We start from the raw sequence: 14231 nt of genomic DNA, 5'->3' as shown, positions 1-14231 counted from the left end.
AGAAGCGACTTGATCGAAACCCGCGTCGCAATGGCTCAAAAAATGGCTCGTGAGCTGAACATATTGCAATATTACATTCGGCAAATATTGAAAAATGAGCTCGGGGTAAAGCCATCTAAATTCCAAAAAGTGCAAGAGCTTACACCGCAACAGAAAGTAAATAGACTCAAAAGAGCTAAAGAGTTGCTTCGCTTGGCCGAAAGTGGTGAATTGCCGAATTTGGTTTTCTCCGATGAGAAAACATTCGTTGTCCAGTAGTTTGTTAACAAACAAAATGATCGTGTTTACTTGTCAATAAGGTCAGCTGAAAATGTGTACCTTCGGTTCGCCACCAGAACTCAAGCGCCGGCCATGGTGATGGTGTGGGCCGCCATAACAGCCGATGGTCGCTCTCCGATGGTTTAGTCGACCGTCATGCCGAATGTTATCACGAAAATATTCTGAAGGGTGTATTAAAGCCTTTGGCAGCCAAATATTTTGGCCGAAGATCTTGGACATTCCAACAGGACTCAGAACCATCACATTCAACACGCGCAACTCAAGAATGGTTCCAAAATGAGGTCCTTCGCTTCATTTCTAGCGCACAACGGCCACCAAAATTGCCGGATACCAATCTGTTGGACTATTGTGTCTGGAGTATTTTGGAAAGCAAGGTTGGCACGAAAAAAATACCAAAGAGTCGATCACCTCAAACAAGCGCTTCGCCGGGAATGGGCCATAATTCGTGCCAAGGGTGACCCATTCGAACAAATCTAAACATATTCTAAAATTTGATGCAATTTCCGATATTTTTTGCTTTGCTCGACTCAAGTTCTATTAGCAGATCTTTTTCACAACAAAGTTTGTTTTTGTAGTGATGGATTTTTTTGTCCACAACAACTAAATTGCTTCCAATGCATACACTTGTTTTAGTGCTACTTTAGGAAGACGGATTAATGGCTCTGAACGTTGAGACGGCAACGGCTAGGCTCGGCTGAATGTTTATTTTTTGAGTTTTGCTTTGTTAAGGCGAAGATCATATGTTATGATTTCATTCAATAAAATTAAAAAAAAATTATGGCGCTTGATTTTGTTGCAGTTTTTTTATGTCACCCTGTAGGTCCATTCCTCGGTATAGCCCCCATATAACGTTTCCGGTCTTATATTCGTCATATAAAAGCTTCAAACTCGCTTGAATATTGAATCTTGATCCTGCTTTTTCCACAGGTTTTCTTGCTGTCCCCAGGGCGGAGGGTATCAAAAGATCGGACCGGCTGAATCTAAGGCTTTTTTACTTGTTAAAGATTTAATATCTGTACAGAGCGTACTGATAGGTTGCAAAAGTCCTAAATAACCTTAAGCATTTCTATATTGGGATTTTTATACAGCTAAAGCTGACCTATTGACAAGTGTTATGCCTGGAGCAGACTTTTATGCTTCGTCTGCCTTTGTGTCTCGCGCCATTCATTTGTTCCGCAATTCCATTTACGCTTTCAATAAAATTTTTTAATTAATTTTGATTATATATCCACCTCGTATACGAAAATTTAACGAACAACATCATATGCAGTAAACAGATGCAAAATTGTAAATAATTTTCGCCTGTGTTGTCCGTGATATTGTGGCTGGCTGGCTGTCTGCCTGGCATCGTAGACGAAGGCCTGTATACCTTGTGGCTGGGTGTCTGACTATTTTGACCATTAAGCAAATAGACCAAAAAACCGTATATAGACATTCACTTTCATTACCAAACAACAAAACGGCAAACGGGAGAAATGGTTGGTTTTGAATAAAAAAGAAAAAAAAAAAACATTCAACCAAAACAAAATCATATAGTAATGCAACACATAATGTCCGAATAGCTTGGTTCGGCTAGCTGGCCGGCTGGCTCCTAGCCTGTCTGACATGTACATGGACATTACGGAACTGGCGTTTACTGGCGATTTGTATTATTATTTTTTATTTCAGCTATTTTTTTGTGCTTGTACTTGTCTTTGCCGTCTGACTTCCTAACATCCGCTGCTGCAGCTACCATTCGCACACACTTTTCAAATTTGGCATGGCCGTTGGTGATGTTGCATTGGACCTCAACTTTCCTGTCTGCCCATTTCGCTGTTGCCCAATTTAGTTGTATGAATGGTTTTGTCCAGGACAAGCGATCGCTTTTGCTTTGATTGTGATAGTGGTGGTGTTGGTCTTTTAACTGAATTGCAGATTTTAACGCGTTTATGGTTGTTGGGGGTTTACATTTTGTTGCTTTTGTTATGACATGTTTTTTAACTTTGCAATTATAAGAGGTTAGGACAACGTTAGCCAGGTCCTAGGTGCCTTAAAAAAGTATTTTAAAAAATATAACAAAGTCGTACTTTTCTGTCAAAATTAATTTCAAATTCATTTTTTTCTGCTCTTTGTACCAAATTTAGTACCATTTGGTAATTTTCGTACACGATTTCGAAATTTAGTACCATTAAGTACTTTTCGTGGATGTTATTATACGCACTTCAATATTTACACTTTTATCTTATTATACTGGGGGAGAGTCTCGGCATAAATACCCGAGTGTCAATGATCCTTATACCAACAAAGGGATGTTTCGGCTCCCCAATAGCAGCTAAACCTCAGTCGGGTGCCCTCATAAAGAGGACCCCCTAACGTGTCAATCAGTGGTACAGGTTTGGAGTCAGGGTAGGTACTATATTCTAACGGAGCTTCGTTGATACCTGGGCGCCTCAACGAATATTAAGTTTAGTTACCGAGTCTTTACCATGACACGGATGCTATGTTTTGGACGACTTTAGTCCCTTCAGAAGACAATGACGTTTGGAATAATTCTAAGGGAGCATCGTTGATACCTGGGCGGCTCAACGAATATTAAGTTTATTTACCTAGTCCTTACCATGGTACGGGGGCAATGTTATGGACGACTTCAGTCCCTTCATAAGACAATGACGTTTGGAAGACGAAATGACCAAAGCTCTTTGCTTTTCCCCATAAAGAGGGCCATCTAGCGCTGGTGTACGATCACATGCCCATCAGTGTTACAGGTTTGCAGTCAGGATACCGAGTTTCTTTGATATAACGGAGTGACGTTGATATCTAGCGCCTTAAGGAATATTAATATTAGTTACCGAATACTTACCATAAAACGGAGGGTATAGCGACCTTAGTTTCCTCACAAGACAATGGCATATGGAAGACGAAATTTTAACACAAAGAAGCGACCTATCCCCTCAGAATATAAAAAATCAATACTATTTCTACTGATGCTGATGCGGACGCCTTGACACCCTCAGTCAACAAAGCCACAAGTGTGAATTGTAACTCCGAGAACCAATCAGTGTTAGAGGTTTTCGGAGGCAGGGTACGTATCGGAGCTTCGTTCGTTGGCACGGAGGCTCACCTTACAAGTCAATGACGTTTGGAAGACGAAATGGACAAACCTCTGTGCTTTTTCCCATAAAGAGGACCCTCTAGCGCTGAGGTTATGCGATGACATTCCCATCAGTGTTACGGGTTTGCAGTCAGGATACCGAGTTTCGTTGATACCTATGCGCCTCGACGAATATTAGGTTTATTTACCGAGTACTTACCATAATACGGAGGCTATCCCGACCTTAGTTCCTTCACAAAACAATGGCATATGAAAGATGCAATTTTAACACAAAGAAACGCCCCACAACCCCCTTCAGAAAAAAAATCAATCCTAGTTCTACAGATACTGGTGGGGATGTCTTGGCACCCTCAGTCAACAAAGCTACAAGTGCGAAGTTTACCTCCACCTCAACAAACATTTCCTTAAGATCGAATTCGGACCGCGATTTAGGATCGTGTGCTTCAGACATCAGGACGAGGCGAACAGGAATTCCTGTAGGAGACAATAATTTCCCTTTTGACCTTGTAAACGAAAGCGGTAAAATCAGCCAGATCATTGCGGATTTGGGACCGTTAAGGCTGAGGCAGGGCAGTATACCTGTAGACTTCTGGAAAACCCCTGTGTCTGAACTGGATACCACGTTAGTCCAGGCCTCGACCTCTAGTCGGGGATTAAATCCCAAGGAAGTCGGCTTGAATAGTCCTAGTGGCCCCAATACCAATCCGTCGGTAAATACGACAAGCCCATACTCCCAAGGCTAGAGACAATATAGATAGAAAGAAGACATAGCATCGTCTCCAATTCTGAAATGGAGGTGCTGCTGAGCTTTCCCGAGATGAAGGAAAGTCGATCTGAATAGTCCTAGCGGGCCCAACACCAATCTGTCGATACATACCGACAAACCCATACTCCAAAGGAAGGTGGCTATTGAGGTAGAAAGAGGGCAAAGCATCGTCTCCAATTATAAAATGGAGGAGCTGCTGAGCTCTATCGAAAACACTCCACCTTTCCATTCACTCAAAATCCAACTGTACATAATTTTGTAGAACCCGCCTTAGATCATTGTGGATAGGGAACTATTGAGGCTGAGTCAGGATAGTATCCCCCTAGACATCTGGGAAAGCCCCCAGGTCTGACGAGGATATGAATACCACTGTAGTCCATGCCTCGATCTCTAGTCAGGGGTTGACTCTCAGGAAAGTCGACCTGAATAGTCCTAGTGGGTCCAAACCAATCCGTCGATAAATGACGACAAACCCACACCCCAATGTTATTGAGGTGGAAGGAGGATAGAGCGGTGTCTCCATTGCAGAAATAGAAGTATCGCTGAGCTCTGCCGACACCAAGAGCGACAAATCCAAGGAGATGAGGTATTGCCACCTTTTTCAATTCACCTAAAGCTAGAGTGTAGAAAATTTTGTACGATTTAGTACACGTTCTTAAACTTAATACACATTTCAAAAACCTTATATCAATGCTGCTTCCTAAACGTTGTCCCAGTATAGTACATTTTAGTATTTTTTAGTACATTGCACTTTATTAATTTTGGGTTATCAATCCTATACAACATCTAAGACCCTCATTTCAGACCTCAAGACCCAAATTTCAGCTCTATCCCTATCTACCTATATAGTACTATTTATTCCTTTTCGGTACGTTTTTCAAAATCCGCCTCTGTATATCAACCCCATCTCACAAAACTGAACCTAATACCAAATTCTGATTCCCAGCCTGCCTCTTGTCTAAATATCAAATTTTACATTTCCATCTCTATCCCTTCCTCAAATATCAAATTTAGTATCATTTTGTACTTTTCGAACTTTTCCAAAACCAGTTTAAAATCTCAAGCCCACACTCTAGCAAATGTCTAAATGTTAGCTCTATCCGTTCACAAAATCCCAATGGTACCAACTATGGGGGTTTTTAGTACTTTTGGTACACTTTAAGTTCGAATATCTATATAACCTGTGGCTCATCAATCCTACACAACAATAAGGACCGTATTCCAAATTTAAGGTTTTCAGGTCTATATTATCCATTTAGTACATTCCGTACTCTTTGGTACGATTTTCAAAATCCATACATCACTGCCACCTCAGAAAAGGGTATTCTAGTACCAAATTTCAAACTTCCAAATGTATCCCTTCCTCATAAACCAAATGTAGTACCATTTTGTACTTTTCGAACCTTTTTGTACATATTTTCAAAAACGCCTTCAAACCTCAACTGTAAACAATTACATTGACCCCAATATCAACATTTCCAGCTGCATCCGTTCACTCAAATCCAAATTGTACCAAATTTAGTACCATTTAGTACAATTCTTTACATTACGAAAACCACCTCTTTATATCAAATATAGTACCCCAACATAATACTTATACTAAATATCTACAGTTTACATAATAACAAATGGTACCAAATATAGAGCTTTTAGTACTTTCGCTGAACTTATTGTTCGAATTTCTATAAAACCCTTCGGTTCATCAATCCTACACAACATTAAAGACACTCTTTACAAATTTCAGATCATCAGCACTATGCCTTCCCTGGATACCATATACTATACCATTTAGTACTTTTCGTACTTTTTGGTACGTTTTCTAAAATCCACCTCTATATATCAACCCCATATCAATAAACTTACCTTAATACCAAATTTCTGATTCTATCTCTTTCCTATATAACAAATTTAGTACAATTTGGTACTTTTAGTACTTTTTAGTCCATTTTTCAAAACCTGCTTCAAATCTAAACCCTATAAATCAACGCAAGACCAAGCCATGTGACCCCAATATCAACATTTCCAATTTCCAGCTCCATTCGGCTACCAAAAACCAAATTGTACCAAATGTTGTACCATTTAGTACACATTTCAAAAATCCACTCTTCATATCAACCTTAGTACCCCAACAAAATCCTTACAGCAAATGTCTACATTTTAGCTCTATCTATTTAAATAATACCAAATGGTATCAAATATAGAACTTTTTAGTACTCTTAGTACAATTTTAGTTCAAATTTTGAAAAAAAAAATTTTTTTTGTGTAACTATCCTACATCTCATCATTGACTTTCATCCCAAATATCAAAATTCAACTGTTATCTATTTGACCTACGCAATAGATCCAATTTTAGTACCTTCTACTATTTTTAGTAAACTTTTGGAATAAATAGTACCCAAAGTCCGTCCCCTGGTTCTATGCTATTTCCTCACTAATTTTCCGTCATATCGGTAAAGTCGTATATATTTTTTCCCCTCGACAATAGCCATATGTGGTTATTCTCAACGAGGATTATTCAATTACCTGCAAAAAATGTTTAAGCCAACACCACTTCCAGCCACCACGCCACTATCACCATTATCCTATCACCTAATGATCATCATCAAATGACCAAAAACACCAAAATGAAATCACAAAACTTTAACGAATAATAAACGAAAACAGTTAAATGAAAATTTCACTTTCACAAAAGGTCTACGTACTTGGCAGTTGTAACGGGCGGCGGCAAAATAGCCGAACTGCAGCTAAGCGCCCCAAAAAGTAGCAACATGATTTGGTGGTAACAGCAGCAATTGCATTGCAGTTGCATTTTTGTCCACCACCCTCCCTGCCTACCTACACCCTCTTTCCAATAATTGTGAATTGGTAAATGCATTCGCGTCATACCAATGAGGGTGGAGATGGAATGGAGTGGAGTGGTGGTGGTGCTGAGAAAACTATTGTTGTGTTTGTCAATAACAACATGCAACACGCCACAATTGTTAGCCAGAGAGGCAGTGAGCAAGGCAGTCTGCCTGCCAGGCTAGGCTAGGCTAAACTAAGCGCGGTAGTTATAAAGTACTAAATTGGTACCAGCAATGGACGACAGACTTTGTTTGGACCAAACGACTGAGTGTCTTAACTGTTTTTGGTATTTTAGTCATGGGCTTCCCAAAGGCTATGCAGGTGGTTGGCTGACTAGCTGGCTGCCTGGTTGACTGGTCTGCTTGCTCAATGACGACAATGTGTGGTGTGCTTCAAGTGGCTAACTGAATGGTTGGCTGGGCTGACTGACTGCCTGCCTGCCTGCCTATTTTGTCTGGCCGTCTTTTTTCCTCGCTTTTAATGTCTCTAACATTTCCTTTGGCTTTGCACAGCTCAAAATTTAAAAGCTCCATCAGCCCCAATGAACTTAAACAAGTTTGATAAATGCACCGACACCATCCACAAAAACACCCGCCAACAAAACTGATGACGATAATGCTGATCATGATTATGATGATGCTGGTGCTAGTGCTGATCATGATCACAATTTTGATGTCCACCTCATCTTCCTTGTCATAGCTCACCTTAGAGCGGCTCATGCTTGAAATTATCATCGTTGTTTTGTTGATATTTAACAGCATCAAATGCATAAACGAGAAAACATTTATGAACCTCCTGGTTTTGTTCAGATTCTTTTTTTTTGGCTGACGGCATCAGGCCATCATATAACTGGCAACGCCATTGGCTTACAATGTCCATTGATGAAAGGGAGTAGGCAACGACATGGTAAGGCGGTATTAAGAATATTTTAGGATATTCATTATTTACAAAATAATGAGAAATTTTATATAAAGAGAAACCTTTCCAAGAGACCATCTAAAGGCAGTAGGCCTTTAGTACCTTTCAACAGGAATTTTACACAAAGGAGAACTGTCATAGAAAAAAAACCTTTCAATAACTCATTTAAGAAAAGGAGAACTTCAACAGATCAGAGAAGCATCTTCTATAATTAATAGAAGTACTTTAAGTAGGATCTTAAGGTGGTAAGCCTTTAAGATAAAACACCTTCCATCAGTTGTTCTCTATATAGAGCTTCCTGCACGTAGGTAGAAAATCGTTAGCATGTTTTTCTTTCATAGAAGAATCTTGATCCGGTCTTTTATAGATAGGCCGTTAAATAGGTCTTCCATAGAAGGAGGACCTTTCTTTTGGGGGTTTATTGAAAGAAAGTCTTTCAGTAGACGCCAAAGATGGAAGGCTTTCAGGTGCTCTTATCTAAAAAAAAGATTTCAAAGAATCTTGTATAGATAGAAATCTTTTAGAAGAACTTCTTATGCGTATTACCTCTCACAACAAATAAAAATGATTTTCAAATCATACCGGCGGATCGTCCTGAAGTCTAATAAAAGAAAACCAAAATTATGACCAAATCGAATTACTTAAAAATTCTCAAAATTTGGAGTTGCCTTTACATGAATAATATATACCAGATTCAATAAAATTTCTCCATATCTTTTCTCCATATCAAACATATCCAAATTGTAGGACTTTCCGTTAAAAATGCGAATAGGATCTCAAAAAAGAATATTTGGGTTCTAACATAATGTTTGGGCTTTTTCAAAGCCGGGATCTACACTGAGATTGTTTTTGAATGGATGTGTTCTCCTATTAAAATTTCAGGATATGATAGAACATTCCCTTAGACTTAGACAGCAGGAGCTTCTAGATGGGAATTAAATTCAAGACATGGGCCACGTTTATGGATTTTCTTATAAAAATATTTAAAAAATTCCACGTTTAAAAAAATATTTAAAAAAATTCAAGCTTTTAAAAATAATATTTAAAAAAAAACCGTTTTAAAAAAAATATTTAAAAAAATCACGTTTTTAAAAAATATTTATAAAATCCACGTTTATGAAAAATATTTTAAGAAACCCACGTTTATGGATTTTTACACCATCCATTATTTTAAAAAATTCCACGTTTAAGAAAATATTAAAAAAATCGAGCTAATATTTAAAAAAAACCGTTTTAAAAAAATATTTAAGAAAAATCACGTTTTTAGAAAAATATTAAAAAAAAATTAAAAAAAATATTTATAAAATCCACGTTAATAAAAATATTTTAAGAAATTCACGTTTATGGATGGTAAAAAACAAATATTTAAAAAAGTCCAGGTTTACGGATGGTTTAAAAAAAATATTTTAAAAAATCCACGTTTATGGATGGTCTTAAAAAATATTTTAAAAAATATTTGAAAATATTTTTTAAAATCTTATAAAAAAATATTTTTAAAAAATCTTAAAACAAAATATTTAAAAAAATGCACTTTTAGAAACGACATTTTAACAAATCCATGTTAATAGCTGATCTTTAAAAAAATATAAAAATGCACGTTTGTAATGGTCTTTAACATTTAAAAACTTCACTTTTTTGGTCAATGGTCTTTAAAAAAATATTAAATAATACACTTTCATTGACGGATTAAAAAACTAAAAAAACTTTTTTTTTGAATGGCCTTAAATAATATTTTAAAATGTTTTTAATTATTTTAAATAAAATTTTTTTTATTTATTTTTAAGAAATTGTAATTATTTTTAAGAAATATTTAATATTTAAATCCTTGTTTACGGGTGTTTTTATAAATAGATTTTAAAATATTTTTAAAAATGTAAAACAACATATTTTAAAATATCTTTAAAATTCTTTAAAAAATGTTTTTAAAAATGTTAAAAAAAAAACATTTAAAACCCCAATTTTATGAATAGCTTTAAAAAATATTTTTAAAAACCTTAAGAAATATTAAAAAAATCCACGTTCACAGATGTTCTTAAAAATATTTTAAAATGTTTTTAAAAATCTTAGACATTTATTTTTTTAAAATCTTATAAAAAAAATGAAAGATCCACGTTTACAAAAAATATTTTAAAAATAGGTCATCTGGTGGTCTTAAAAAAATCCGCGTTTGTGGATGGTTTTATATCAAAACAAATTAAAAAAATACGTGTTTATTAAAGGTTTTAAATAAAAAAAAAAAAAAAAAAAAAATCGGGGTTTATGGATGGTCTTAAAAAATCTTTTAAACAATTCGCGTTTTTGGATGGTCCTAAAATGACGAAGACGTCTGATAACTGAAAAGTTAACTTGCAGAAACTTTTCAGCAGGGAAGAAGACTTTTTAATAGACTTTCTGTGGATAAAAATATAGTGTTTTCTATATGTAGCCTTTCCTTCGATTCGACTTATTAGGGTAAGTGTACCAGTAGTCGGCACTTTTAGGATTTTCGCGTTTTTAATCGCTCACCATTCCGAGTGGAACTTTTCAATTATTACAAAGTTAATTTATTCAGATTCGAAATTTTGTATAGTTTTTGCAATAATAAATAAAGTTTTAATAACATTTTATTAAATTTCATAAATTTGTAGTTTTATTAAAACAATGCTTTTTTGCCAGTAGTCGGTACCACTTGCCAATTGGCGATATGGCATGTTCCAACAGTCGACAAACAAAATTTTTTGTAAGAATAATTAATAATAATAAATTTATTCATCAAAATATTATATTTTTGTTTAGTTAAACTGATTCGACGTATTTATTGTACTTTTCTTAAGATTATGGATTGTTTAGGACCTTCACAGACAAAAATTTAATTTTTATTAGAATAAATCATCTTTTCTTCGCGAAATTGTACACAAAGATATATTTGAAGTAAACAAAAGACATTTAGTTATAATAGTTTCATTTATTTGGGCTTAAAAATAAAAAGTGCCGACTACTGGGGCATGCCGAACTTAGGCACACTTACCCTATTTCCCGAAAATTTTCGGTTTGCTATAAGCTCGAACAAGCTCCTCTTGGATCGAAAGCTGTCGCTCGGAGAAATTCTGGTTTACTTTCAGCGCACAAGTTTTTAGATGGCTCTCAGCTCAAATGTAATAGAGTAAATTGCTCTCATCTCGGAATCGGGTTGTTGACAGGGTGAAAGTAAATGTGTGCACTTCACTTACGGTTGGCTCGAGTATTATCGGACGGTTTGCTCTCTACTTTAAATTATTCGAATTGGAAATATACGTATCTTTGTCGACTCGATGGAATATGGGTGAATTGCCTTCGACCGAAAGAATTCGGGTTGCTGTCGACAAAGACTTGATTAGATTGGTTGCTATTCGACAAATTCGAAACTCGCGAATAGCTCTCGGATCTCAATTATTCGGGCTGCTTTCGTTTCGGATTCGGAGATTTTGTAGTCGACACGGAGGTGACCGGGTAGCTTGAAATATTAGGGTTTCAGTCGATTAAGTTTGCTTTCGTGGGGGGATGGGGGTATTCGCACTTTGGTTGACTCGAAGGTTGGTGTCGGCTCATTGGGAATAGGTTGGCTTGCTGTTGCCTTGGACAATTCATCTTTATGTTGACTTTAAGGAGAATTGCTCTCAACTCAAATGTGTACGGGTGCTTTGATCTCGCTTACGAAAAAATGAATGTTTGTCCTCTATTTAAGTTAAACGAGTAATGACCCTCAGCACAGAAGTATTCGGGCTTGCTTTTGGCTCGGGTGTATATGGAACATTCGTCTCCTCTTAAATTGTCAACTAATCGGGGACTTTCTCTCGTCTCAGGGTATTCGGCTTTATGCTAATTTGAAATTAAATGAAGAATCGCCCTCAGTTCGAAAATTTTTGGATTGTCTGTGTGAGTCGATTCGAGTTGCGGACGGTTCGGATGTAATCGGGTGTTTTGCTCTTTAACTATAACGATTCGTTTTTTTGTCGATTCCAAAGTAAACTGTTGATTTGATCTCTGTCTAGAAATATTGAAGTGGATGTCGGTTAGAGATAAACGGGTCAAAGCCTTCTGATCGAAAGTACTTGAGTATTAATCGATTTGTAGGTAAACAGGTGAATGCTCTCGCCAGCATTTGTGTAGTTGTCGACTAAGTAAAGTAAAGAGGGAGTAAATTCCCTCTCATCTTGGTTACTGTTTGTTTGTAAATTGCTCTTGGATGTAGGTTGGTCTGCTCGAGCGATAATCCGTTTGATTTGCTGTCGGTTTGTAAGAATTGGGTTAGATGTCAACTGCAAATTTTCTTGCTTGTTGTTGGCTCGAAAGTAATGGGATCGATTGCTGTTATCGGGAAGAAGGCTAAATTACCCTCGTTTCAAATAAATGACTACAGTATATAGTACTATAGTATATAGAAAATCCTTGTAAGGGAGATTTACTATACACCAAAAAAAAAAAAACAATGGTCACAAAAAACAACTCCTTTCCCTGTTTGAAAATGTTGTCAATTTTGTAGAAAAATATTGAAAATATTTTAAAACTTTATTTCAATTTAAGTTTTCGAAACAAAAAGATTTAGATTTAAATTTCTCTAAAACTTCTGAATCAGTGTAAAAAATACATCCTTCCGTTTTTTTTTTTTTGTTGAGGCGAACTGAAGATAGCACGAAGTGAATGCCAATTATTTCCCCTCGTAATAAATCAAAATGAAGACCTTAAGGGTGGATATCAATACGGATCGTAAGAGGATTAAGAAATGTAATTAAACGGTTATGCTACAATCTTCTTAGGATAAAAAAATACCAAATAGGGATATTTTTTATAAAAGTACGAAAATCATTCGCAACACCTCCATATCCTTCTCCAAATACCGATTATAGGGCACCATCCAATTTAATACAAAAAATCAAGGAAATAACTATCATCGCCATAGATTATATATACGAACATACGTCCACGGCATAGATCGTGAATGAAAAATTTTTAAAATGGAATTTACATATTGCTTGTTGTTGTTGCTCTCTGCTGCTGATGTTGTTGCACGTATTTGCTATTTGCATGGTATGTCGCTGCTGATGGTTGATCGTTCGTTCGTTCGATTCGCTGGTTGAATGGCTGGCTGGTTGCCTCTTAACTGGCCTTGCTTATTATTGCTATCGACAACGATGTGCCAACATTATTTACGATAATAATAAGCAACATTGTTGCCAATATATATTAAGTTAGGTATTTTTTTTTTTGTTTTTTCATCACCATCATTGGCTATTATTGTTAAATGAACCGCCAATATGTTTTGAGTTAAGCAACATTGCAATGAGGATTGGAAATATATATTTTCATATATGTGTGTAATCTGTGTGTGAATCACAATGGGAAGGGAGTGCAGCATATTTGGTTTGTCATTTTGTTGGCGATTTTGGGATGTAGGACTTAATTTTTTTTGTAGATTAGCAAAAAAGAACAAAAATAAAAAAGAAACGATTTCCATTTTTAGAAGTTAGTTTTGGGATCTGAGCTTGCCTCTTCGCCACCAAAACAATGACAAAATTTGGCAGATTTTCCTAATTATATTCGTCCTAATTTATGGATTTAAAAATTCATGATCAGCATAAAAGTTCTCCTCTCTTTCAATATCTCCATTTGTATAATAAAAGGCACAGGAGGATGTTTGGTGTTGAAAATGAAAATATGTTGGTCAATATTTAGGCGAAGGCAGTTTAAAACTCAACCTCCATATTTTCGGTATTTCGTAACGTTGGGCTCCAATTTGTTGTCAAAACAGCTTCTAATTTATACTTCAGCTTCACTTTGTGTAACTTAACTCCATGCATAAAATACAGTAAATACACAATAGCTGTACGTAAGGAACGGTAGTTTAAAGGTTTCTTGCTCTATTTTCATTCAAATTAACAGTGATTTGATATTTTGACTGTGAAGTGGGTAGTCTACTTCGGAGCAAAAAATATTTTTAGTATAACCTCCATAAACCTGTACTCCTTAATTTCCGGTATTTCAAATCAATTTCTAACTAAATGATTTGTAACTTAATATTTCGGATTCTTTGTGCAAATATTAACTTTTTCTTTTTATTGTTATACCATTCCCCATAGTATGGAGGATATATTACGTTTGTCATTCCGTTTGTAATACCTCGAAATATACATTTTAGACCCCACAAAGTACATATATTCTTGATCAGCATAAAATTGTATGTCGATTTAGCGATGTCCGTCCGTCTGTCCATCTGTGGAAATCACTCTAGCTTCCGAACGAAATAAAGAAGGTTGATAAAATTTTACTAAAATGTATATTATGTCTGCAGGACTTTTGATATTGAAAATGGGTTAT

This window comes from Musca domestica, unplaced genomic scaffold (assembly GCF_030504385.1).
Source record: "Musca domestica strain aabys unplaced genomic scaffold, Musca_domestica.polishedcontigs.V.1.1 7, whole genome shotgun sequence".
NCBI classification, from domain to species: domain Eukaryota; kingdom Metazoa; phylum Arthropoda; class Insecta; order Diptera; family Muscidae; genus Musca; species Musca domestica.
This window is presented reverse-complemented; position numbering follows the sequence as displayed.